Raw genomic sequence first — 27,483 nt, forward strand, 5'->3', positions numbered from 1 at the left:
AAACACAGCTAACATTGAGTCTGTATGACTTCCTCCAAAGAGTTACACGGACTTGAAACTTTGTTTCTTTCACCACAGATGCTACCAGAACTGAGTTTTTCCATCATTTCCTGTTTTTATTTCAGATTTCCAGCATCTGTCCTTTTTTGCTTTTGACTGTTAAAGCCTGCTTAGTCTGTCAGATGGATTGGCTGCAAAGAGGATTTCAGCCTCTTGTGCTGCGTTGTCAGCAACCCTCAGGTAGATCTTTGTGGGGAATGGATGGGAGGAAAGTGCTTCAGCATTGTGTCTCTCAGCTCAAGATTCAGCCAAGCACCTTTTTTAAAAAAAAGTTGTTTTTTTTGGTGACATTCAGGGATGAACAATTTTGGAGAGGGAACCTGAAACAAGAGTTAGGTCATTTGCGAATGTATGAGGGGGGCTTAATCCTGGTTTCAAGCATCATTCCCAACACCTCTTCTGCTGCATTCACCAGTAAAGCACATGCTCCCTGCCGTAATGGACACATTGCAATCATTTTTTTTTGTCTGTAAAATGGGTGAGGGGTCAACCAATTGAGGCAACAAACGCCACAGGAAAGGGTTTATCAGCCCTTTAGGGATGCCTGCTATCATGAGGACCTGGTACTCTATAATCAATAAAAGAGCCAATATCTATTTATCTCCAGGTTCCTTCAACAAGTTTCCAAAGGCACAAGCGGCAAGCTTTCTGCCTTTGAGTGCGGAAGATCGGTAAAAAGGGAAAACCTCAAGCCGACAAGAAACACAAGAAGCACCACCTGGTGCTTAAAGCTTTATAGCGCTGAGTGAACTAAACATTTTAAATCTCGCTGATAAATTGGCCTGTGGGTGTTTTTAAAATAGTAATTTAAACTGGTACTGGGGAAATACAAGTATTGTATTAAATTTCTAGCATAACAGGTTAAATGCTATTCATAACTATGGAAAATCGCAGAGTAATATTTCTAAACTTGAAACCTAATTTGTTAAATGAAAACAAAATAAAGATGGCAGGATAGGTGGGCAACATCTGCAGCATCCACAGCTCGAGGAGCTTCGGTTCAGAGTTAATGAGCCGCAGTCAGAGCTTCAGACGCATGCATTCAGGAGGGGGAAAGCTACCCGGACACCTTGTTCCAGAAGGCAGTCACACCCTTTAAGTTTGGTACTTCAGATTTGGTCTGTGGTCAGGAACAGACGGGTGTGACTACAAATGAGGTCAGTAAGGAGATCCAGAAAGTAGCAATGCAGGAGGCCTTAGAGGCCCTCAGAGGGTGAGTCTGGGGAACTAATAATGGGGATCAAGGAAATGGCAGAGACTTTGAACAAGTGTTTTCTATCTGTCTGCACAGCAGTAAGCACAAAAAGCATCCCAAGAACAATAGAAAGGCAGGGGACAAAAAGGGGGAACTTAAAAACAATCTCTATCACTAGTGAAAAAGTACTAGGAAAACTAATGGAATGGAAGGTTGACAGGTCCCCTGTCATTGGATTACATCCAATGCGTCTACCATCTCTGCAGCAACTTCTAAGACTGGCGAACCAGTCTTAGAAGTTGCTGCAGAGATGGTAGACGCATTGGTTGTAATCTTCCAAAATTCCCCAGATTCTGAAAAGGTCCCAGAAAATTGGAAAATACAAATGTAACACCACTATTCAAGAAAGAAGGGAAACAGAAAGCAGGAAATCATGGGCCAATTAGACCAACATCTGTTAATTGGGAAAATGCAAGAATCCATTATCCTGGACGTAGTAGCAGGACATTTAGAAAACCATAATACAATCAGGCAGAGTCAATATGGTTTTGTAAAAGGCAAATGGTGTTGGAGTTCTTTGAGGATTTAACAAGCAGGGTGGATTAAACGGGAACAAGTAGTAGATTTGGATTTCCAAAAGGCATTCGAAAAGGTGCCACGTAAAAGGTACCGCACAAGGTAAGAATTCATGGTGTTGGGGGTAATATATTAGCATGGATAGAGGTTTGGCTAACTAACATGAAACAGTCAGAATAAATGGATCATTTTTCCGTTGGTAAGCTAACGAGTGGAGTGCCACAGGAATCAGTGCTGAGGTCTCAACTATTTACCAACTATATTAATGATTATGTGAAGGGACAGGTTGGATCGTAACCAAATTTGCTGATGACACAAAGATAGGTAGGAAAGCAAGTTTGAGGAGGATACTAAGAGTCTGCAAAGGGATACAGATAAGTTAAGTAGTTAGGCACAAATTTGGCACATGGAGTATAATGTGGGAAAATGTGAGGTTGTCAACTTTGGGAGGAAGAATAGTAAAGCAGAATATTAATAACAGAGTGTGACTTGCCAATGCAGCCAAGTGCATTCTGCATGTGCCAAGTGTGTCGGCAATTTGCCAGCTAGCCAGGATCCATTTGTCAATGTGCACATTGATGTCAGCATGGCTGCAACTACACCATGTGCCTCTATGGGATGAACACACATCTATGTATCCACACTCTCTCCTCCCCCCACCCCTCACCCAACCCCACCCCCCACCACAGCCCGCCTCTCGCTCACTTCCCCCCGCGCAGCCTGTGTCTCACTCTCCCTCACTTCCCCCCCGCGCAGCCCGTCTCTCTCTCTCTCTCTCTACCCCTACGCAGTCCGTCTCTCTCTCTCTCTCTCTCTACCCCCACGCAGTCTCTCTCACTCTCTCTACCCCCACGCAGTCTCTCTCACACTCTCTACCCCCACGCAGTCCGTCTCTCTCTCTCTCTCTACCCCCACGCAGTCTCTCTCTCTCTCTCTACCCCCACGCAGTCTCTCTCACTCTCTCTACCCCCACGCAGTCTCTCTCACTCTCTCTACCCCCACGCAGTCTCTCTCACTCTCTCTACCCCCACGCAGTCTCTCTCACTCTCTCTACCCCCACGCAGTCTCTCTCACTCTCTCTACCCCCACGCAGTCCGTCTCTCTCTCTCTACCCCCACGCAGTCTCTCTCACTCTCTCTCTCTACCCCCACGCAGTCCATCTCTCTCTCTCTACCCCCACGCAGTCCGTCTCTCTCTCTCCACCCCCACACAGTCCGTCTCTCTCTCTCTCTCTCTACCCCCATGCAGTCCGTCTCTCTCTCTCTACCCTGACGCAGTCTGCCTCTCTCTCTCCACCCGCCCGGTCTCTGCATCCCTCAGTCCCCCACAGTCTCTCTCGCTCTGCTTTCCCCCACTAGTCTCGCTCTCTGCCCTTGATTGGAGAAGTAGATCCTCTCAGATTCTGTCACTTACATATTCGGGGGCAACTTTTCTCTTATTTGTCACCCCTTCATGGATTTTTCATGAGCTTTTTGGGGGGGCTTCTGAGGGAAAATTTGCTCTCTGCATCCCTGTATTTTGAACCCTGACACTAGGGGGCATACAATGGCACTTTGAATATTCCAACGGTCCAGCATCTACCTCTGCCTGCCATATCAATTGTATTCTAGTCTTCAACAAAACCCAATGCTTACCCTGGCTGTCATGCACCACCACCACCTTCCCCCCCTCACTGCTACAAAACCTCAATACTGCTGCCTTAAATGCAAGCAATGTAAACGTTATACACTGATTCAGGAGCATTTAACATCTAAGCCACATGCTTAATCATTCAAGCTTTGCACTGCTTTACAATTTTGCCACTGATGCTTGCTTGATGCAGTTTAAAGGGAGTGTTTGACAAAACATTGCCATATGAAGCTTCAGTTGATTACTCTAGTTAACGTTGTGACAGTTGTATAGACAGTAAGTAAAGTCCTGCCATTTGTTGGGGTTATATTCCTGCAAAACCTCGCAAACGATGAACATATTTTACAATATGGGTCTATTAGATAGGTTCCAGCCATCCTAAAATTTTACATGTACAAGGGATCAAAGGCAATTAAATTAAAAACAGTTTTAAGAGAAATTTACTGGGGGAATTGTTTAATAAAAACATGAGAATTGTCAAATTTGCCACACTTAAAATACTTTACTTGAGAATGGAGTGGACTGCGACCAGGAATTAAACCGCTGCAACAAGGAATGCCCATATGCAAACAACGGCAAAATGCTCAGTGTGCACTTTCTACTGCAGAAATAGGTCATGGACACCTTCCTTTTTTTAAAAGTTTATTTAGATGGTTTTTCTTTTTTTTGTGGCATTTTCCAAAGATGGATTTTGTTTTTTATTTTTAAAATCACGGATGAGTGAACATTTGGGCCCGCAATGGGTGAACTGGTTGTACAAAGACTTTTGTGCGGATAAGCAAATTCACAAAAGAGGAAGTTGTGAACAGCGGGACTTACTGCAATCTTTATCATATCTCTCAGTTCATGTTAACAACATCATCTGCAAGTCTCGCTCTGAGTAGCACACCATCCTCATTTGGAATCATGGAATTTTGGGATGTTGCAGCACAGATGGAAGCCATATGGCCCCTTGACCCTATTGTGCCAGTACCTTGAAAGAGTCACCCAATTATGTCCAATGTCCTGTTCCCTACCCATTCCTTCGCAAATTTCACCCATTCTAGTATTACCCACAAAAAAAGGTATGCTTCCCCAGGTGATGAAAAGGCAATGACTGCCAATCCATCTGCTCTGATAAACTCTTGCTCATTCACTCGCTAGCTCACTTAAGAAAGGCTCACAGTATGATCCCACAATTGAGAGGTTATCACATACAGGTAAAGACTGGAGAAGCTCTTCTCTGGTACCAGGGAAATGAAGTTGGCATGGAGTCAAGCAAGGAGCCATTTTAAGCCTGCGGGGGAAAAGATAGCAAACTATATGAGCATACACTCCAACAGCTTATCAAGGCTTTCTGAGCAAAAAATAACCAGGCGATGGAAAATGAGGGACCCCGAAGTATCCCACAATGTACACCAAAGCACTATAAAACCATAACGCTGAGCACAGCAGGAGAAAGCAAGACTTAGGCCAAATGGGATTCTGGCAGTAATGAAGGGTCTGGCCAAAATCGATAGCCTAGATATGGAAAGAGCTCTGCAGAATGGCCTACCAAGTATCACGAGGGAGGAAGGAAAAGGGCGAGCTGGTATCTTAGAAGATGGACTGGTGCTCAAATTAACAGTATAGACCTAGCAAGCTAGGACAATCAAACTGTGCACACATAGTTAATGCTGTAAGATGACAAACTGGGAGCTCCCCAGCATATCATATGGGGCCTGGATGATATAGCAAGCCAGGGAAATCCTCCAGCTGATGGAGCATGGAATCTGCTGGAATTTTCTTTAATTCATGGACGTGGGTGCGACTGGCGAGGTCAGCATTTATTGCCCATCCCTAATTGCCCTTGAGATGGAGTGGGTGTGCTGCCTTGAACTGCTTGCAGTCCATGTATTGAATATGGATTATGAACAAAAGGTGGAATGTAGAGCATAAATGCTCAACCACTGTGTGTGTGTCAGATTCGCAAGCTTACAGGAGTGCTGCTGACTCCCTACACTACCACCAAGTATATGCACAAGGGATGAAGCAGGTATGAGGTCGATCCTGGGGGTGTAGATTATGAGGCAAGGAAAGCTAGCCAGCCCCGTTTTCAGGATGGAGAAGATAAGGGCCCATTTGTAATTGTATGTGAAACATAGGGGTGATGCAAAGGTTAGGCATTATGGAAACGTGAGCATATCGCATTTATGTCGGATTACATCTGGGTGATCCCAGACATATCGCTTCTGAGCATAGGTAGGACACCAGGATATACTCCCATGATTAAGGTGACTGCTATATCCCTGCCTGCAGGTACCTTTGGGATTCTGGTAGCATCAGCTGCAACATGTCAGGACAGGCAGGCTGTTGCTACCTTTGCATACAGAGCTATTGGGGAAAGGAACAGACTGGACAGTGTCATCCTCAGGGCCACTGACAAGCTTAATGGGGACAACGAGCTGCCTATTAAAATGCTCCAGCTTTGTGCCTCACACTGCAGCTACTCTCAGTCATAAATCAACCCCTGCTGTTAGACAAACGCAGCCAACATCAATACCCATACACAAAAGATAGTAAGTTATAATCTCTGGAACTTAAGCATGAGTTCCACAATTATTTGGCACAATTTGAATACGAGATTCCATTTCTGTCAGAAGACTTTATTGAGCTCATGTCATGTCTAAATTCCTCCCTGCAACATTTCAAAGTTGAGGCAAGAGTACTCAAAATAGTGTTGAAATTGATAGTTCAGGCTGGTGGGATATCGGGCTTAAGATATCAGCTCAACTTTGGATTTCATATTATTTCACACGCCAATGTGTAAACTGATAACACTAGCTTACCTAAATGTAACCCCTGTAACTCACCTAGTGAAGACTATGCTAGACAAGAATGAACACTGCACTGGGATGTAAAAGGATCAGCTAAGGAAGGAAATGAAATCACAAATAAATATTGGGTCTGAACTTCCTCGGAGTGACAATCAGTGTCAGACTGCCATGCCGTTCCTAGTTTTTTTTTTACCTGAATATTTTTTCTATCCTGTCTCGCCCGACCTTCCAACTCAGGCTGGGAGAGATTTGGGCAGTGTAGTGCGTGCCTACAGATTTGAATCGAATGTAGCTCAGTCGGATGCAAGGATGCCACACCCTCTTTTTTACGGCACTAACTGCCGTAAACAAGGTAAGTTAAAGATCCAGCCAAGGTTAAAGGTTCTTGACAGGCAAGTGAATAAAGTAAGCGAGTAGGATCTTGGGGGCGTCGGATCAGGTTTCGTTGGGGGTTTGAGTCAGTTCTGGTCCTGGCCAGGGGCAGGGGGGTGGTGTAGAGTCCCGTGTGGCTCTGTACAACAGTTACCCAGAAGTTAGAGGGTTTAATTCTTCTAACTTTTTCTGGGTAACTATTGATGTAACCCAGTTGGAACCATCTGAAGTTTGCAATTTAAATTGCATTTTTGGATGGTTACCAGTGCAGGGCGATTACCATGGGGAAATTTGCACTTCCAGGCATTTGCCATGCAAACCTTACCTGTGAACCTCTGGGAGGGGTTCACCAGCACATCTTTGGGGTACCTTCCACGCCTCCCTCCAATACCATGTCCCGGAGTTCGGATGTTACAGCCCAATAAAAAATTCCTTCCTCTGAAATGTATTTGAGACCGTCTTGTAAACAACAATAATGGTTAAGCACATCAGGAGAAGAAAACAACAAGTAGATGTTTCCCTCTGGGGGTGAGGGGAGTCTGTGGGGGTAGAACAGAACTGCATGAAAAGTCAGAGATGGAGAGCTCCATGCCTCAAAAAGTGTGGATATGTCTCTCTCACCTCTCCCAGCCCATCTCTCACACCCTTCCCCAGACCGTTTCTCTCTCGCCCATCACTCCCTCCCCCAGTCCATGCTTCTCTGTTGCACCCCATCTCCTCGGTCCATTCATCTCTCTCCTGCGCCCCCCCCCCCATCCATCTCTCTTTCGCAAACACCCCAAGTCCACTTCTCCCTCTCCGCCCCCCCAAACAGAATCCCTTTCCTCTCTCCGCTCACTTAGTCTCTCTCTAACAGCATCGACAGGGGTCTGCACAAGGACAGGAGGCCAGGCAATAAGGGAAAGGCAGGTGCAAGCCCCGGTACATCCAACAATGTACAGGATTTGGTGGATATACCTGCAAATGTTAAAGAAGCAATGTCTGAAGAGACCATGATTCTCAAAGCAGACAGTCACCCACCTCTGCGTCTTAATGTAGGACAGCCTGCACCCGCTGGGATACAGCGGGCACAAGATGCCAGTGGCTTTGAAGTCACTACAGGTCTCAATTGCCATGACTTTGCTTCCTCCTAGGGATCAACCCTACATTTGTGGGATCCTATAAGCAGCCATTCACCCTTCCAAAGAGGTCACAAAATCACTGCACAAGAGGGCTGGAGAGTGCATGAGATTCAGGGTGGATGAGGACTTCCAGATGGAGAGCAACGTGATTTGCAGCCATGGCCACGTTTCTGTGTGTTCAGGGTATAACAGACTACACATATGTTGCCATTAAGGCACCAGAGCAACTGGTGGCTTTCATCAATAGAAGAGGTTTCTATTTGCTCAATGTGTAGGTAGTCTGTGACCATAGGAAGCAAATAATGCACGATATCCAATCAGCAGCCACAATGCCTATGTGCTGTGCTACCTGCAGCTGCTGGCACCCATTTGTCCTAAGGCCACTGATTAATTCCATCGGTAATGCACTTGGGGGGGTGCTAACAAGGCAAGGTATTACACTATGAATGGTAGGACCCTGGAAAGTACTGAAGATCAGAGGGACCTTGGTGTGCATATCTATAGATCCCTGAAGACAGCAGGACAGGTAGATAAGGTGGTTAAGGCAGCATATGGGATGCTTGTATTCTATGCCTCGCCTAATAAAGGCAAGAGCAGAGAGGTTATGCTGGAACTGTGTAAGATGCTGGTTAAGCCACAACTGGAGTACTGCGTGCAGTTCTGGTCAATATAGGAAGGAAGTGATTGCACTGGAGAGAGTGCTGTGGAGATTTATCTGGATGCTGCCTGGGCTGGAGCGTCTGAGCTATGATGAAAGATTGGAAAGGATGGGGTTGTTTTCCTTGGAGTAAGGAAGGTTGAATGGGGGCCTGATAAGATTATGAGGGGCAGAGATGGGGTGGATAGGAAGGCACATTTTCCATTAATAGAAGGGTCAATAACCAGGGGGCAAAGATTTAAGGTAAGAGGTAGAAGGCTCAGAGGGGAGTTGAGGAGAAATGTTTTCACCCAGAGGGTGGTAGGAATCTGGAACTCACTGCCTGAAAGAATTATTGAGTTTAAGTAGTATTTAGATATTCACTTGCATTGCCAGCCAAACGCTGGAAAATGGAATTAGCACAGTCAGATCTTTGTTGACCAGTGCGGACACGACAGGCCGAACGGCATTCTTCTGTGCTGGAGATGTCTATGAGTCTATAATGGATAGATCCTCTGTGACAGGGGCAACTGTCTTTGGACCTGACAATGATGTCGCCAGATCCCCTTGCGGTGAGGCAGAAGCAAGGTAGAATGCCAGTCACGTCACAATAAAGGTCACAACAGAGCAGACTATTGGTCTTCTGAAGATGCACTTTGGTGGGTGGTGCCCTGCAGCAAGACCCATTATGGGTCGCCCAAACAGTAATTTGCGTACTGTGCGCTACATAACCTGACCTGGAAAAGCGAAAACATCAGCCTGCAGAAGAGGAGGAGGCACAAGCCTCATCTGACAAGGAGGTGGAGAATGAAATTGAAGGGGGAACCACAACTGGCTGCTGCCAATGGCCAGCCATGGAGTTGGGTGCACAGGAGGCATGGGAACACCTCAGCCCTGACCCACTCACAAAGCTGATCCCCAATAAGGGTCATCCATTCACCAACCTAACTCTCTTGCAATGTACAGCATGTCCTTGCAACGGTGCCCTCATATTGTCCTCCCGCTGCCATTACATGATATCAACAAACGGTTGAAGGTTACTGCAAAGGCTAAGGGCCTTGACAATATTCCAGCAATAGTACTGAAGACTTGTGCTCCAGAACTAGAAGTGTCCCTAGCCAAGATGTCTCAGTACAGCTACAGCACTGGTATCTACTCGGCAATGTGGAAAACTGCCCGGGTATGTCCTGTACTTAAAAAGTACGACAAATCCAACCTGGCCAATTACCATCCCATCAGTCTACTCTCAATCATCAGTAAAGTGATGGAAGGGGTCATCAACAGTGCTATCAAGTGGCAGTTGCTTAAGCAATAACCTGCTCACTGACCCTCAGTTTGGGTTCCGCCAGGGCCACTCAGCTCCTGACCTATTTACAGCCTTGGTTCAAACATGGACAAAAGAGCTGAACACCCGAGGTGAGGTGTCAGTGATTGCCCTTGCTATCAAGGCAGCATTTGTGTGTGTGGGGCATCAAGGGGCCCTAGCAAAACTGGAGTCAATGGGAATCAGGGGAAAACTCCACTGGTTGGAGTCATGCCTAGCACAAAGGAAGATGGTTGTGGTTGTAGGAGGTCAATCACCTCAGTTTCACGGCATCACCGCAAGGTAGTGTCATAGGCCCAACCATCTTCAGCTGCTTCATCAACGACCTTCCTTCCATCATAAGGTCAGAAGTGGGGATATTCGCTAATGATTGCACGGTGTTCAGGGCCACTCACGAGTCCTCAGAAACTGAAGCAGTCCATGTCCAAATGCAGCAAGACCTGGACAATATCCAGGCTTGGGCTGACAAGTAGCAAGTAACATTTGAGCCACACAAGTGCCAGGCAATGACCATCTCCAACAAGAGAGAATCTAACCAGAGTCCCTTGACATAAAATGGCATTACCATCATTCAATCCCCCACTATCAACATCCTGGGGGTTACCATTGACCAGAAAATGAACTGGGCTGGCCATATAAATACTGTGGCTACAAGAGCACGTCAGAGGCTAGGAATCCTACGGTGAGTGACTCACCTCCTGACTCCCCAAAGGTTGTCCACCATCAACAAGGCATAAGTCAGGAGTGTGATGAAATACTTTCCATGTGCCTGGATGAGTGCAGCTCCAACAACACTCAAGAAACTCGACACCACACAAGACAAAACAGCCTACTTGATTGGCACCCATCCACAAACATTTACACCCACCCACCACCACCAACGCACAGTAGCAGCAGGGCGCACTATTTACAAGATGTACTGCAGGAACTCACCAAGGCTCCTTAGACAGCACCTTCCAAACCCACGACCAATAATACCTAGAAGGACAAGGGCAGCAGACACATGGAACTGCACCACCTGCAAGTTCCCCTCCAAGCCACTCACCATTCTGACTTTGAAATATATTGCTGTTCCTTCATTGTCGCTGGGTCAAAATCCTGGAACTCCCTCCCTAACAGCATTGTGGGTTCAAGAAGGCGGCTCACCACCATCTTCTCAAGGGCAATTAGGGATGGTTAATAAATGCTAGCCTAGCAAGTAATGCCAACATTCCTAGAATGAATTAAAAAAAGATGTCCACCTCACAATTGGCAAGCAAGTTCACATCGCTCCTTGTCCACACGAGCACACACCAATTAAAAACAGCCATTTAACGTCAGACTAACAATCCTTCCAGACACAATGATATAAGCACCAGTGCAACCCTACTGGGTCTATGTAACATTTGAGAAATGTTTCTGGGTGCTGCTGCATGGTGCATCCCCAGCTTCTGCAAATATGCTGGGGGCAGCCTGCTGGTGACATTGCCCCATGGCCTTCGATGACCTGGAAGTGTCAGCGCAACGGGCGAGGTGGCAAGCCCAGGCGGGAGGGAGGCTGGCAGGTGGGCGGCGAGCCCAGGCAGGAGGGAGGCTGGCAGGTGGGCGGCGAGCCCAGGTGGGCGGCGAGCCCAGGTGGGAGGGAGGCTGGCAGGTGGGCGGCGAGCCCAGGCGGGAGGGAGGCTGGCAGGTGGGCGGCGAGCCCAGGCGGGAGGGAGGCTGGCAGGTGGGCGGCGAGCCCAGGCGGGAGGGAGGCTGGCAGGTGGGCGGCGAGCCCAGGCGGGAGGGAGGCTGGCAGGTGGGTGGCGAGCCCAGGCGGGAGGGAGGCTGGCAGGTGGGCGGCGAGCCCAGGCGGGAGGGAGGCTGGCAGGTGGGCGGCGAGTCCAGGTGGGAGGGAGGCTGGCAGGTGGGTGGCGAGCACAGGCGGGAGGGAGGCTGGCAGGTGGGCGGCGAGCCCAGGCGGGAGGGAGGCTGGCAGGTGGGCGGCGAGCCCAGGTGGGAGGGAGGCTGGCAGGTGGGCGGCGAGCCCAGGGGGTTGGGAGGCTGGCAGGTGGGCGGCGAGCCCAGGCGGGAGGGAGGCTGGCAGGTGGGCGGCGAGCCCAGGCGGGACGGAGGCTGGCAGCGAGCCCAGGCAGGAGGGAAGTGACGAGGCGGCGAGTCCAGCCGGGAGGGAGTGTACAAGTAATAAGTTCAGCTGGGAGGGAGTGGGAGTGTCGAGGTGGGGTGGGGGCTGCACGTTTTCAGCTGACTTTCAAACTACAATAGATGCATGCATGCCAAGCAAAATTTGACAATGCAGAATTTCTTTGATTGTGATTGATCAGCAACAATTTATTACAAGCAACTGCCTGAGACATCGCTGACAGTGACATTTCAAACAATGACACTGCATTTGTGCAAGTGTGGGTAGTGTGTCATCTAGTGGCTGCATTAAGAAACACTGCCTATTTAAATGGAGAAAGGCTGTACAATGCTGTGGGAGAGGGGGATCTGGGTGTCTTTGTATGTGAATCACAAAAGTTAGCTTGCAGGTACAGCAAGTAATTAGGAAGGCAAATGGAATGCTGGAAGGGGGATGGAGCAAAAAAAGGTAAAAGTCTTGCTACAACTGTACAGCTCATTGGTGAGACCACACCTAGAGTGCCGTGTACGGTTTTGGTCTCCTTACTTAAGAAGTGCATTGGAGCTAATTCAGAGAAGATTCCCGGAACAAAAGGGTCATCTTACAAGAAAATGTTGAGCAGGTTGCATCTACCATAAGGGGACTTGACAGGGTGGATTCTGAGTAGGTGTTTCCCCTTGTGGGAGCACCTCGAACTAGGCAGCCTAGTTTAAAAATAAGTGGCTCTCATTTAAGATGGAAATGAGGAAGAATTTCTTCTCTCCGAGGGTTATTAGACTTTGAAACCTAACAGAGGGCAGTGGAGGCTGTTATTGAATATATTCAAGGCTGAGTTTGACAGATTTTTGATTGACAAGGGAGTCAAAGGTAATGGAGAACAAATAAGTGCTGTTAATGCCACAATCAGATCAACCACGATCTTATTGAATGGTGGAGCAGCCTTGAAGGGCTGAATGGCCTAATCCTGCTCCTATTTTTTATGATCTTATAAGGCAGAGTTACATATTGGATATCTCAATCAAAGAAAATGTAAAATAATCTACCCTCCTCAGCTTATCCTGGTGCTATGTGGAGAATGCAGAAAGAAAAGCACATTCAATCTGCACAATTATTCATATTTTCCACATCTGACCTGTCATTGAATTTTAAACTACTAAAGCACAGTTACTGACCAAGAACAGTTTATCTGTGCCTCTTAATCAGATCGTGAGGAAAGCAAGAGCCATCTCTCTTCGTTAAAACTGTAACATGTAGATCAGTTAACTTCCTCACTGCTCTGGCTCTTTTCCTTAAACAAAAGACAATTGCAAGAGATACCATCCATTACAAATATGGAGTTTGCAGTTTGAACCTCTCCAAATCAAGTCCTTGATTCATTATCAGTCCTTGTTATTCAATTTGGTTCTCCATCCAGCCTCTCAACATAAATCAGTTTTGCTGTTTGATCACCTATAACTATTAATGCCCATTCCATCTCAAGTGCATTCCAAACCCGCAACCTCTATTAAGTAGAAGGATAAAGGCAACAGATGCATGAGAATATCACCACCAACAAGCTCCCTCAAGCCACACACCATCCTGATTTGGAACTATAACGCATTCCTTCACTGTCACTGGAATCCTGGAACTGCTTCTTTAACAACACTATAGGTGCACCCACAACACATGGACTGCAGCAGTTCAACAAGGCAGCTTTCACCACTACCTTCTGAAGAGCTATTAGGGATGGGCAATAAGTGCTGTAATAGCCAGCGACGCGCACATCCTGTGAAAGAATATAAAAAGCAGGATATACCAGTTAGCCGCACAATTATTTGCAGTTAATATGGCCACATTCCTTGAAACTGTTTACATCCTGTTCACTGTAAACCAATACAATTTCGAGTTTAATTGTAACTGACACGCTCAAGATCCACACTGTTGCCAATTCACAGTAGAAGCTTCCTGCACACCAACTGGAGTTAAAGGGTTATGTCTGCATCACAGTGAAGAAAAAAAATCAAAACTGGCCAGAAATTTACTCGAAGTGCATCAATGCGAATGATTCCTGAGCGAGTATACCTGCATAAGTGAGGATTTAGACAAGCTCCTGTTTCTCAAGATATTTTACACTACCATAATGAAGAGCAGCTTTCATATCACAATGAGTCATTTCAGGCTTGTTTTAGGAACTCAGAAATAACAGTAGACCATTCGGCCCCTTGAGCCTATTCAATGGCTAATCTTAACTTCATCTACCAACTTTTGTTCCATAATGTTTTAAACCCATGACCAGCAAAAATCTATTAATCTCAGTTTTAACATAACTAATTAAGCTAGCATCTATTGCTTTTTGTGGAAGTGTTCTACAGTTGCAAGCCATGTGCTTACTAACTGTTCTCCTGGATGATCTACTTCTGATTTCAAGGTTATGCCCCTTGTGAGGGGTTCCCACCAGCAGAAAAAGTTAATCTCCATCTACTCCAGCAGTTTCTTCCAAAATCCTAAAAACCTCAACCAAATCGCACCAAAGCATTCCTGGGAAAACAACCCTAGTTTATGTAGTTTCTCCTCAGCTGACACTCCAGTGTAGCACTAACAGTGCATTGCACTGTTAGAGATGCCATCTTTCAGATGAGATGTTAAACTGAGGGCCCATGTGGCTGCTTGGGTGAATGTTAAAGGTCTTATTTCAAAGATGAGCAGGGGAGTTATTCCCAGTGCCCTGGCCAATACTTATCCCTCAATCAACTTCACAGATTTTTAGATTATCTGGCCATTATCACATTGCTGTTTCTGGGAGTTTGCTGAGCGCAAATTAGTAGTAGCGTTTCCTACATTACAACAATGACTACGCTTCAAAAGTAATTCGCTACAGGCAGCTGTAAAGTGCTTTTGTGTCTGCTGGTTGTGAAAAGCCCTAAATAATGCAAGTTTTTCCTTTTTATAATCTAACCCTTTGAGCTCTGGTAACATTCTGGTCATTATGCTGTAGTCCTTCCAAGGTCAATATATCTTTTCCAGAACTATAGACAGATGTTGTGGCACCAGGGCTTTGTCTAGGTGTTGCATGACTTCTACCCTCTTGTATTCTAGTGCTCCAAAAACAAAGGCCAGCATTCTGCTAGCCTTTTGATTATTTTTTGTTCCTGACTACTACAATTTGTAGTGATCTGCATACATGGACATCTAATTCCCCTTGGACCATCACTGTTGCTAGTCTTTCACTATTTAAATACTCAGATCTACGGGGGAATAGACCGGAGGGCATCAGGTGGCACACTCTGGATTCACAGTTGAGTTGCTCAAAACGCTCTTTTCAGCTTTGACAGATAGCAGTCATCCTTAAGAGAAACACCATTTGTCCATTTAACCACAGTACCACCTGATACCCTCCAGTCTATTCCCCCAGTTCAGCCTTCTACAAACTACAGGAGCAAGTGTTTGACAACAAAGACCTCCACAAACCAACATAAGTCCCAGTGCCCAGAACAGTTGTCATCACCAAGCTCCTGTACCGTGTGAGACTCCATTACTGGACTGTGCATCAGTGACACATAAGAGAACTAAAGAAATTCCATCATTGTCTCTGATGCACCTTCTGAACAAAAACTAGTATTCTTCTTGAAGCCAGTTCCACAAGTATTCAGGTAAAACTCCTACAAAATCAACTTTGATGGACTTGCAACTGTCCCTGGATGGCCAAAACACCATCGCCCAGACTGGTCCTTTAAGCTCAACTCTCAAACGGCCAATGTTCCAGGGGAGCATAAAGAAAACACCAAAGCTCTCTTTGACGTGCAGTGGCGTTGACCTCAGTGACTAGGAAAAGCTTGCTTCCAATAGTTCAAAATGGCAAAAATTTGTTCATCAAGCTGCATCACATTTTGAGCCCCATTGCTTTAACAATGAGGCTGAGTGGTGGCAGAGAAGAAAAGGCAGCAAATCCTGCACTCTGGATCCCACTACCTGTTGGCATGCCCTGCCCCATGTGCCCAAGGATCCACAGGTCAAGAACTGAAAGTCACATGAAGGTCCATGGCAGAAACTCTCAACCCTGGGGAGACGTCGTCTTCAAATCAAGGGAGAGCTGCCACCACTAACTCAGGTCTATCCTTTTTTGGTCCAAAATGGATGTCCTCACACTTTCTTGTATTGGAGTGCATCTGCCTCAGTTTTCCCCATTCGCCTAATCTATCAATGTCTCTGTAATTTTATGTTTCCCTCTCACTTCTTACTACAGCATCAATCTTTGTGGAAAGGCAAACTTGGATATGGTACTTTGTTGTATTATCCAAGTTGCTGATGAATATAGTGCATAGTTGAGATTTTGAGATGCCATTGGTCACTTTTTTCCAATTTGCACACCCATTACTCCTGTACTTTATCTTCTAACATCTAGCCAATCTCCTAGCCAGGTCAATAATTTGCCTTCAATTCCATGCACTTTAATTTTAGCTAATAATCTCTTATGTGGAACCTCACAATGACTTCTCAAAGTTCATAGAAATTACATCCATAGACATTTCCCTCTCCACTACTATAAAAGATAAATTAATTGGGTTCATTAGCTATAACCTATCCTTACAAATCCATGTTGACACACTCTAATTAACTCAATTTCTCTGTCCTTAATTATAGATTCTAATAAGTATCACAGCAGTCAATAGAATAATAGGTCTTTCATTTCCTGGTTTCTTGTCATTCTTATATAATAAAGTTACATTTTCAAACTAAGTAACAATTCCTACATCAAGAGCACTTTGGAAGATGGTTTTTAACTTGGATGTACCTTCTAAAACTATAACATTTAACGGGAGAAATGCATGCTTTGTTCGAGACATAAAAGGAAGGAGGACTGCCTTTATATGCAGTAGTACAATTAAACATGTGGTGCACCTCCACAGCACTGAGATACTTAAACAGTAAATTTCCCTCTCCTTCAGTCCAGGATCTCATTCTTAATTTGGAATCAAACCAAACCAACATGGATTTCCTTCAGATGGAAATTTAAAATGGAGCGCAGTGCAGTGGGTGGGACTAAAATCAACAGAGTGGGTTGCTATTTAAATAGCACTAGAAGAGGGTAGTAATAATGGATAAGAATAACAAAGGAGAAAATGTTTTTTTATATGGCTACCAACCTCATGGGAGTGACAGAAAAATTGTAATGCTTTGTACAAGATCCAATGGTTTTTTGGGGGAGGCAGGAAGGAGTCTTCTACATAGATCCACCTGACATCTAAGTTCAAATGGTAAATTCATATCCATGACTGCACTTTACCAAAAAGTCCAATATAAACCCTCAAGCAGTCTGGTGGTATGAATAATATGCACACACATTCTTGAACATTTCCTCTACCACAGTAGTAACTAATCAAGGGTGCTATGAAAGTTGATGAACAAGAAATAAAATACAGAACTCAATTAATTCAGAGGGTCAGCAGGGAGGAATTTTTTTTCAATTCAGTATCTAAATTTATGCACTCTCTCAACTCTCTTGCCTCATATAAGTATGCGCCTGCCTTCATATTCTTAACTGTCCCTCCACATTTTATCAGTCAACTCCCTACTTATAACACATAGCAAGATAAAAACCTGGAGACCTCTCCAATGTGAACCATCATGTGCAAGGGTGGATAAGCGCAGCTGGTTTTATCACAATTAGCGCCAGTTAGCACTTGCTGAAATGTAGTATGCAGGAGCCAATGAAGCATTGTGGTATAACAAGGGATGCACTATAAACAGGGTCTTACGCAATCATAGAGACAGTGTTAAGTGCAGTAGCTTTGCTTTCTGTGCTACATCTTCAGCAGTCCTCGTCACCACTACCAAATAACAAGAAATAGGAGTAGGCCATATGGCCCATCGAGTGCACTTCACCATTCGACAAGGTCATGGCTGAATTTCTACATCAACTCTACTTTTCCACCTTATCCCCTAGTACCAAATCTCAGTCTTGAATATACTCATCAACTGCAAATCCACAGCTATCTGGGGTAGAGAATTCCCAAAATTCACAACCTTCTGAGTGAAGAAAATTCTCATCACAGCCCTAATTGGTCAGCCCATTATCCTGAGGCAATGCCACCTAATCCTAGACTCTCCAACCAGGAGAAACAGCATCTACCAAGTCAAGCCCCAAAATATTACACATTTTGATTAAATCACCTCATTCTCAGAAACTCTACAGAATAAAAGCCCATTCTAAGCAATCTCCCCTCATAGGATTGGCTCTCATCAAGCTAATGACCCATTGCTGCATCCCACCCAAGGAAAGTATAGCCTTTGTTAGCCAAGGAGGCCAAAACTGTACAGTATTCCAGGTGTGATTTCACCAAAGCCCTCTATAATTGGAGCAAGACTTCCATACTCTTATACTCCAACCCCTTTGCAATAAAGGCTAACATATCATTTACTTTCCTAATTGCTTACCGTACTTGCACATTAGCTTTCCATGATTTGTGTGCAAGGACCACAAATCCCTCTGAATATCAACAGTTACTCATCTCTAACCCTTCAAATAATACTTTTGTTTTTCCATTCTTCCAGCCAAAATGGATAATTTCACACTTTCCTACATTATACATCTCCTAGCTTCTTGCCCACTTACTTACTGGTCTATATTCCCTTGCAGCCTCTACAGGTATTTCTGTCTAGATTTGTAGCAAAATTGGGATATATTAAACTCAGTCCCTTCATCTAATTCATTGATATAGATTGTAAATAGATGAGACCCAGGCACTAATCCTTATGCCACTCCTTAGCTACACCTTGCCATCCCAAAAGTGATGTATTTATTCCTATTCTCTTGCCCATTTTTGCCCATTAACCAATCCTCAATTCATTCTAATATATTACCTCCAAACTTGCATAACAACTTGTCTGGCACCTTATCAAATACTTTCTGAATATCCAAACATATGACATCCACACGTGCTAGTTATAAACTTTCAAAATTTGTCAAAAACGATTCCTTCCACAAAGACATGCTAACTCTGCCAAATAATTTAAGTACCCTGTTACCATGTTCTTAATAATATAGTAGATTCAAGCATTTTCCCTATGACTGATGTCAAGCTAACTGGTCATTAGCTCCCTGTTGTCTGTCTCTCTTTACTTCAGCAGCATGATTATTTGCTCCATTCCAATCCATGGGAGCTATTCTGGAACCCACTAAATTCCAGAAGATCAAAACCAGTGTGTACATGATCTCTATGGCTACGTCTCCTAAAAGCCTGTGGGCGCACAGGCATCAAGTCCAGAGGGTTTGTCAGTCTTAGGTACATTAATTTCTCTGGACTTTTTATTGAATAATGTTTATTCCTTGAAGTTCCTCACACTTATTTTACTCTTGGTTTCCCACAATTTATGATATGCTTTTCGTGTCTTCTCCTCTGAAGACAGAAACAATGTTTGTTTTATGTCTCTGCCATTTCTTTATTCCTACTATTTCTCCTGCTTCTGCCGCTCTGAGACACATGCCAAATTTAACTAATCTCCTCTGTTATATATTTGTAAAAGATCTTACAGTCTGCTTTTATTTCTTACTACTTAACTCATTCTATTTTCTCCTCCTTTATCAATTTCAGGATCATCCGTTGTTGATTTCTAAAATCTTCTCAACCTTCCAGTCTTACTACTCATTTTGGCATGTGTAAGCTTTTTCTTTTGATCTAATGCTATCCTTAACTTCTCCAGTGGCAAAGCATGGCTGCACCACTTTTCCAGTGGAGCTTTTTTAAATTCCTCACCGAGTTATTTCTTTAAATGTTGCCATCATTTATCTGTCATGGCTTCCCAATCTACTTCGGCCAACTCTCTTCTAACTCTCTAATTGGATTTAAATTCAAGACCATAGTTTCAGACATAACCACATCACTCTCAAACTTAATTTGAAATTCTATCATATTATGATCACTCTTCCCAAGAGAATTCTTTATTAGATTACTAATTAATAGCCCGTTCCCTTGTTAATTCCTAGAGATATTGTTCTAGAAGACTGCCTTGAGTGCATTTCATGAGCTGTTCATCCAAGCTATTTTTGACAATTTGGTTTGTCCAGCCTATATAACGATTGAAGTCTGTCATGATTATTGCAATATCCCCCGTGATCAAATCAGTTTTCTTTCAGTCTTTAGGGAACTTGGGCAACTGGCCTGCAGCAATATTTAGTTGTTAAATAGTCACTTAGTAGCTCAGAACTTGAGTATCACTGAAGACAGACAGACATGCAGTCAAAGCTTTTCATCTTGCATTCATCGGGACAGATGCAAGAATGCCAAATATCAAAGGGAGCAACAATTTATACTGCATGAGAAAAGGGTGCTAATTGGTTGGCAAGTCAACTTTAATTGGCCGAGGCATTGCCATGGAGAATGCATCTGGGAACTATTGTTTAACTCAGAAGAGATGCAATGCCTGGACATGTTCCTTTGGTCTGCAGAAGCCCCTGCATATGAATATATGTAGCTTCTAACAAGCCCAAGTGTGCCATGTTGCGAGCCTGACTGAAAATTAGCGTATCAATTTGTGGCCTTGTACATAGCAAACTGCAGAAAATTAACTAATGGGTCTCCTGTGGTATTGCTCACAGATTACAGATCACAATTAAATGAATGCATTTACACAGGGATTAGCAGCAAAGTTAAAAAAAAGTCTATTCCACTTGGATGTAACTGTTGTAAAAGTGGTCCTCCTGGTCCATTCCTTTCAGCTTATACCATGACTTCTTTCCTACATTATTTGTGTTGTCCCCTTTCTTTTTCCAATTGTAACTGCAATTTTTTTTTTCCAGAACAGAATCCAGTGGTTGGGATGGGGAATGAATGCTTCTGTTAGGCTGATCCCAAAACAGTACTTGAAAATTGCTGGTGGAATAAGGCATATTTAGGGTTCAAGTTGGATTGGCACTCTAGGCAAAGGGCCAATCCACTTACTAGGAAAGCGAAATGGAGTCGTTTGGGAAAGAAGGGCTGCAAATATCTAGTTGGATTTGGGCTCAGGTTTCACATGTTAAAAAGGACCCCAAGGAGGTCTGTTTCAACACTGAGGAATGTGGATGGAGCATGGAACCAGTATAGTCAGGAATTGAAATTCTGTACACAGATGCACTTTTTCCCCTCCTTTCCTCTCCCCTCCCCCCCCCCAAAGTATGTGTGGGTGCATTCCTGCTTTGTCTGCTGTGTATACTTTGATAATGCTGGGGGATTGGTCGAGTGAGCCATGGAACACAAAGGTCTAATGTTGTGTTCCAATATGGGTGATGTACCTGATTCAAAGTTGTTATGATTATATGGATAAATTCAGAGTGTTTATTCACGCAAATCTTTATGTTAAGAACTGGGCAACTGTTTGCTGGAAAGTATCAATCAAAAAGACACTACACAATACTCTGCAATCCAATTAGCTCGTTCTGATGGATGAATATAGAGTGGTCAAAGAACTGATTGACTAAAATACCTCCACTTAATTACACTATACTCCTTAATTACACCACAGTCACAGATATTGCTATAAACCACGTAGTGACTGATAACTTTTAAATAGAGATGGAGTTACCAGTGACTGACGGAAATAACCAAAGGACAAGATTTCATGTAACAAACCAAAATATAGATAAATAAAACATAAATCAAAATTTACTTAACAGGCAACTAATACATTGAACTAAAGAAAAGGTACTTCGCATGAACTAACTAACAAAATCAAGTGACACCATACAACCCTTATCACAGCACAGCACTTCTGGCACAGATATGTAACATGGCAGGGATAGTTCTAGAGTACATCCCAGCTCTAGCAGGCTCACTTCTCCCCGTGATACTTGGCCAAAACTTCCAGTGTCATTTGAAAATCATTCCACTCAGCCCGAGTCCCAATCTTACATGATGTCCAATAGAACAGTGATGAAGCAAAAAGCCCCGCGGACCATCTACAGATCCTACCCTATCCGATTGCCATTGCAAAAAATCCATCAGAATTAATGGGGAGAATACTTTTTAACGCGACATCAATGTGGTGATATCTGGTTCCAAGTTGGAGAGCTTCAGTCTGATTTCAAGCACCATGTTCAGCCAGTTCCTCCTCTTTGTTTTCAGTCCCACAAGTGTTGAAAATCTGATCTCACAGTTGTAAATTGTTGGGAATGGCAGCAGGTGCTTCGAAGCTGCGTCAGCGAGTCCAAGATGTGCCGACATGGAGCCAAAAGTCAGTCAAACTTTTCTCACTGAATACCAGCTTGTGACTGGATCAGCCCAATGACCACCAGGAAGCACACCAAACACATTTTGAGAGCCACTGCCCCAGAGCAGAAATGACAACACAAACATCCATTAGTCAAAATAAAAACTCTTTTTGTAAAATAAGGCATGATGATAAATAAGTATTATACATCTGCACTTCCATATGTTGTTGTTTTGAATAGGTAATACGTTGCTAATATCACTGAAAGAAATCTTATGTACATAAAATAAATCAGCTCTCAGGATACTGGATAGGCACCAGTTATTAAATGGAATTTACTAAAATACATAGAAAAAAAGTGTGAACATTAAGCAGGCTAACTGCTCAACCAATGTGTACCATTACTGGACTGGAAACTTATACAGTGATTAAAAGCTAGATTCCTCATTCGAGCTTTGTTCAATAGATCATAGAACACAGACGCCTATATTTTAATGCACAACAGTAAAACCTAAATATCCATTGAGCCTTCTAAAACACTGTTATTTCAAATAACTGTGACAAAGGTAAGGGGGTTATTAGTGACCAGCTCATCTACTATGGTGCTGCTCACATGGGCCAAAAAAATTGTGTCTCCCCTAAAAAAAAGGCTGCTCAGTTTCCTCCTGCAGAGGCCACCCAGAGGTGCCCAGTGTCCTGCCAACGTGGGGATTATGGCAAACGGTTACTGCAGGAGGACGGGTTTGCAAAATCTGTTTATTTGCTCATAGGGAGGCAGAAGAAATAGGATCGGGGGTAATCATTCAGCCATCCAAGCTCTCAAGGCTGTCTCCCCCTGGGGGAAGATGATGTAGTGGTAATATCATTGGGCTAGTAATCCAGGTTAGTGATCTGGGGGCATGGGTTCAAATCCCACCCCGGCAGCTGATGGAATTTCAATTCAATCAATAAAGATCTGGAATATAAAACTTGAGCTTGGAACTATCATGGATTGTTGTGAAAACCCATCTGGTTCACAGTGCCCTTGTGGGAAGGAAATCTGCCATCCTTACCCAGCCTGGCCTACATGTGGCTCCAGGCTCACAGCAATGTAGTTGACTTGTAACTGCCTCTGAAATGGCCTAACCAACCACTCCGTTCAAGGGCATTTAGGGATGGGCAACAAATGTTCGTCCTGCCAGCGACACCCACATCCCTTGGGTTAACAAAAAACCAGTATCATGACTGATTCTACTTCAATTCCATCTTCCCACACTATCCTCATATCCCTGGATTCCCGTGGCATCCATAAACCTATGGACTTCTAACTTGAATATACTCAAACGAATGAGCATCCAGAACCCTCTATGATAGAGAATTCCAAAGATTTGTGACTTCTTGAATAAAGGAACTCCCTTTCACCTCTGTCCTAAATGGCCCAACATGGTCTGTGATCTTTGAGGTTCATCTCTGTTACTCTGACAGGATGTGCTGAAGTGCAGGTAACAACAAAAGCTGAAAAGAAAATATGAGTCTGTGAAATACTGTTAATTTGGAAGGAAACAAGAATAGGAAGCTCAGCACATTATCAGTGTACCAGGCTGCAAGAAAAAGGCCCTGGGGAGGAGGAGAAAATGTGAGTTTCAGGCTCCCAGGATAGAAGTAGGCCTGCACAATAGAATAGTATGGCAGGATTGTGGAACAGTATAGAATCTAAGGGCAACGATTTCAACCAATTTTATCACTATTTTTTGCATGGTGCTATCAAAGAACCATTGTGGAAGGTGACAGCAAAATTGAATTGGAAATGTTAACAGTTTTATATACAAAATATATTACAACTGCTATTAATATGGCTATACATACAACTGAAAGTACAATTAAGAATAAGTAATTTACTTCATTCAAAGGCTGAAAAATAAATCTCAATTTACTGCTACTCAGCTCAACTTGCCTATGCCAATGTTATGCTTCATACAGAAATCAACATAACAAGCCTCCTCTCACCCGATTTCATTTAATTCGATTAACGTATATAGTTTCTATTCCCCTCTCCCTCATGTCCATCTATTTTGCCCTAAATACATCAATGGTATATGCCTCAGCTACATTTGATGTAATTAAACACCCCGAGGTGCTTTACAGGAGAGTTATCAAACAAAATTTGATACCAGGCCACATATTAGGCAGAAGTTCGATTACGAGGTAAATTTCAGGAAGTGTTTAAAGAAGAAAGAGGTAGAGACAGTGAGGTTCACAGCAAATGCCTCTGTTTCCTTCATAGTTGAGGCTTATGTACATAGGAATGGAAATCTAAACCAAAAACAGAAGACTTTACATTCTTATTTTATAAGTTTCCGGGTGAAATAGTTGCATCTATATAGTGCTTTTCATGATCACTGGAAGTTCAAAGCTCTTTACAGCCAATGAAGTATTTTCTTGAAGTGTGGTCACTGTTGTAGTGTGCACTCAGAAAAATCCCACAAAGTGATAATGACCAGATTAAGAGTTTTTTGTGATTTCGATTGAGGGTAAATATTAGTCAGGCCCCCAGGTATAACTCCTCTGCTTTTCTTCAAAAATAGGGCCATGGGATCTTATGCATCCACCCAAGCTGGCAAATGAAGCTTCTATTAATGTTACATACAGCTGTCTAGTTGCCCGAATGCTTGAGTAACAAAAATTTACAATCATAGATAGCACCTTTCACATAATAAATACCCCACAGTGTTTTATAAGAGAACAAAGTAAACCATACGACAATGGGGAGACAAATTATGGAATGCAAATGAAGATGATGTTGAAGTGGGAGGACCCGAATATGGTTCAAAATACATGGGGGCAGCGGGCAAATTCACCCTTGAAATCTCTCAAATAGTCCACGAAAAATCAAAGAATACAATGACAAAAACTTATCTACATTAGAGCTCCTCCATAATCCAAATGAGGCTGAATAGCTGCAGGTGCAGGAATCTCAGTGGGAGTGAGAAAATAATAGAAAGGTTGACTGGAGGAGCAATGTGCACGGGAGAGACAGAATCTGTGAAGAGATACTCCTCTAATCACAGATTCGGTCTCTCCCATGTCTACTGCTCCAGCTCCAACAATCACAGGTTCCCTCCCTTCTGCTCCCCCAGAGACAGAATCTAAGATTGGAGGAGCAGCAAGGACAGGAGGGAGGGAAGCTGTGATTGCATGGTGAACAGCAGTTATCGTGGATGATGAATCTGACCGGTCCGATGTCCACCAGGGAGCCAAGAAGCAGAAAAGAAAAAGGATGGGGGCGGCAGCCAGAAAGCCATTAATGAGGGGAGCAGCAGACCCCAGGGGAGCTGCCTGTACTAAGAATGCCTTAAAGGGCAGCTATCAGCGGAGAGAAGGTCCATCCCATTTTAATTTCACTAATCCTCTAGTGGTGGTGGGTGGTGAGGCAATGACAAACGAGAAATGATGAACCACACAGAAATTCATTTGGTCTGTTACTAACTTATTTAAATTGTTTTTTATGCTTGTCTGTCTACTGTTTCATTGTGTCAGATAGTTAGAATTTGAGATGAATCAAATCTTAGGTTATTCTAAATTGGGAGTTGCATTTAGGTGATGAACAGACACTTTTCTGGTGGCAAGCAACCTTAGCTCATGGGTGGTGACACCCTTGTCCCCTTACTGAAACCTTCCAGCCTATGATGGACATAACAGAACATGACCTTGCTGGGTTATTATGGACACCATCTTGTATTACATGTACTAACTGCTTGAAAAGCTGAAATGCTGAGGTCACTTTGGTGATTTTACACAAACGCATTGGACCAATCTTGACAGTAATAGTAGGGAAACAAAGGGAAAACCAACATTAATTTTAAATTACAGCAAGATGGAATCAGTATTATGATAGCGTGTTTTCTGATTCAATAGAAACCTGTGCAATCCACTGGTACTATGGAAACTTCAAAAGTGCCTTCGAGCTCATCCAACATAAAGAAATATCTGGCATTACGACACAGCCAGAGCCCAAGTCACAACGCAGCTTACAATGCATGAAAAAAAATCAAACCATTCAAATGGAGCCAATAGTCTAGGGGGTTGTGAAAATGACTGCACAAGCATATGGGAGGGTGGTCAAGCTATTTGACATAAATTTACCATCTGGTGAAGCACGAGCTCCTGTTTATCTACTTTTCTTCTCTTGTATGTTTCGAGAAACAATGTGACATGGATCTTGCAAACACACATGGGAACCCAACACAAACGCATACCTTCACCCACTTCTTTGGCTGAGGATATTCATCAGGGCTGCAACGGGTGAAATGTGCACACGGTGTAATCCTTCTAAAAAATGGCAGCGCGAACAGGAGCTGCAAGGAGAAAGTGTTGGCGTACACCAAGTACCTAGATGATGGCATCCCACATGAGGCTTTTTGGAATCCAGGACATTGAGTGCAAAAGCAGATGGAAGCCTAGACTGCGTTTCATGGAGAAGGGCATCCCAGGATGCAAGAACAGCTTGATAGGTTTTGGTGTGGATAAGGCTGGCGTCAACTTTGGCCAGTGAGATGGGGTCTTTGCAAAACTGGCTGCCAAGATGCTGTGGCTAATTGGAATCCAGTGTGTGCTGTATCGATTAGAGCTTCCTGCCAAAGATGCTTACAGAGGCGGCTGCTTAACCAGAAAGATCAATGACCCCTTAACCTCAAACATATCATTCTACAGAGAATCACCCAATCATCTTCAGGAGCTCAGTGAAATGCTACAGGAAACCATCCTCAGACCAACATGGGTAGAGGGCACTCACTGGGTTGATCACAGGCAACGAGCACGCATGACATTGGACAGGGACTACCCCACCACTGTTGCCCATCTAAACAACATAGGACGTGATCAGTGGGCTGAGGTCAAGAAAGAATATGCTTCTAAAGCAAGAGGAATGGTAAAGAAGTTCGCCTCCTACAAGTTCCTTCTCCATCTGATACTGCATACTGATGTTTTGGAAGAGCTATCTCACCTCTTTCTCTTCCAGGAAGAGGATGTAAGTCTATCCGAGTGACAGTGTTATCACAGTCCAAGAAGTCCTGTGTGACATGACACAAGAATGTGACAAGAATGTCCGCAAGAGTGATTTAGCTCATTGTCAACCAACAAGGTCCTTGGAGCCGTGAGCCAAAAAATTACTGGCTACAGGAGCTAAAAGATTATGAAATCCCAAAGTGAAAATAATGCTAGAACACTTCAAAGATACGCTTGCATCCCATGGGTACAAGGTTGGTGGAGCAATGGCTGAGTGGGTCCGACTGAAGAGCATAGCCCAAAAATACCATATGGCAGAGTTTCCAGAGTGGATTCTTTAAAGAAAGACAAGAACAGCGCTCTCACTTTTTCCATCTACTTGACATCAAACAAGTAATACCACTGGCCACAGTTGAAGTACAGAAGGCATTCTTCCTCATGAACAGAATCAAGAGTAACTGGCGCATCAATCTCGAGGCACAAACTATTGATAACTTCATAATGATCGTTGCCTTCATTGTAGAAT

General features: G+C 43.9%; 1 protein-coding gene across 1 annotated transcript in view; it reads right to left on the reverse strand.

The window, feature by feature from the left end:
* LOC144668059 (26S proteasome non-ATPase regulatory subunit 11) overlaps positions 1–27,483 on the reverse strand; it is a 100,444-nt gene that overhangs the window by 61,270 nt on the left and 11,691 nt on the right. The window lies entirely within an intron of this gene.

The sequence above is a fragment of the Cetorhinus maximus genome, chromosome 25 (assembly GCF_964194155.1).
Source record: "Cetorhinus maximus chromosome 25, sCetMax3.hap1.1, whole genome shotgun sequence".
NCBI classification, from domain to species: Eukaryota; Metazoa; Chordata; class Chondrichthyes; order Lamniformes; family Cetorhinidae; genus Cetorhinus; species Cetorhinus maximus.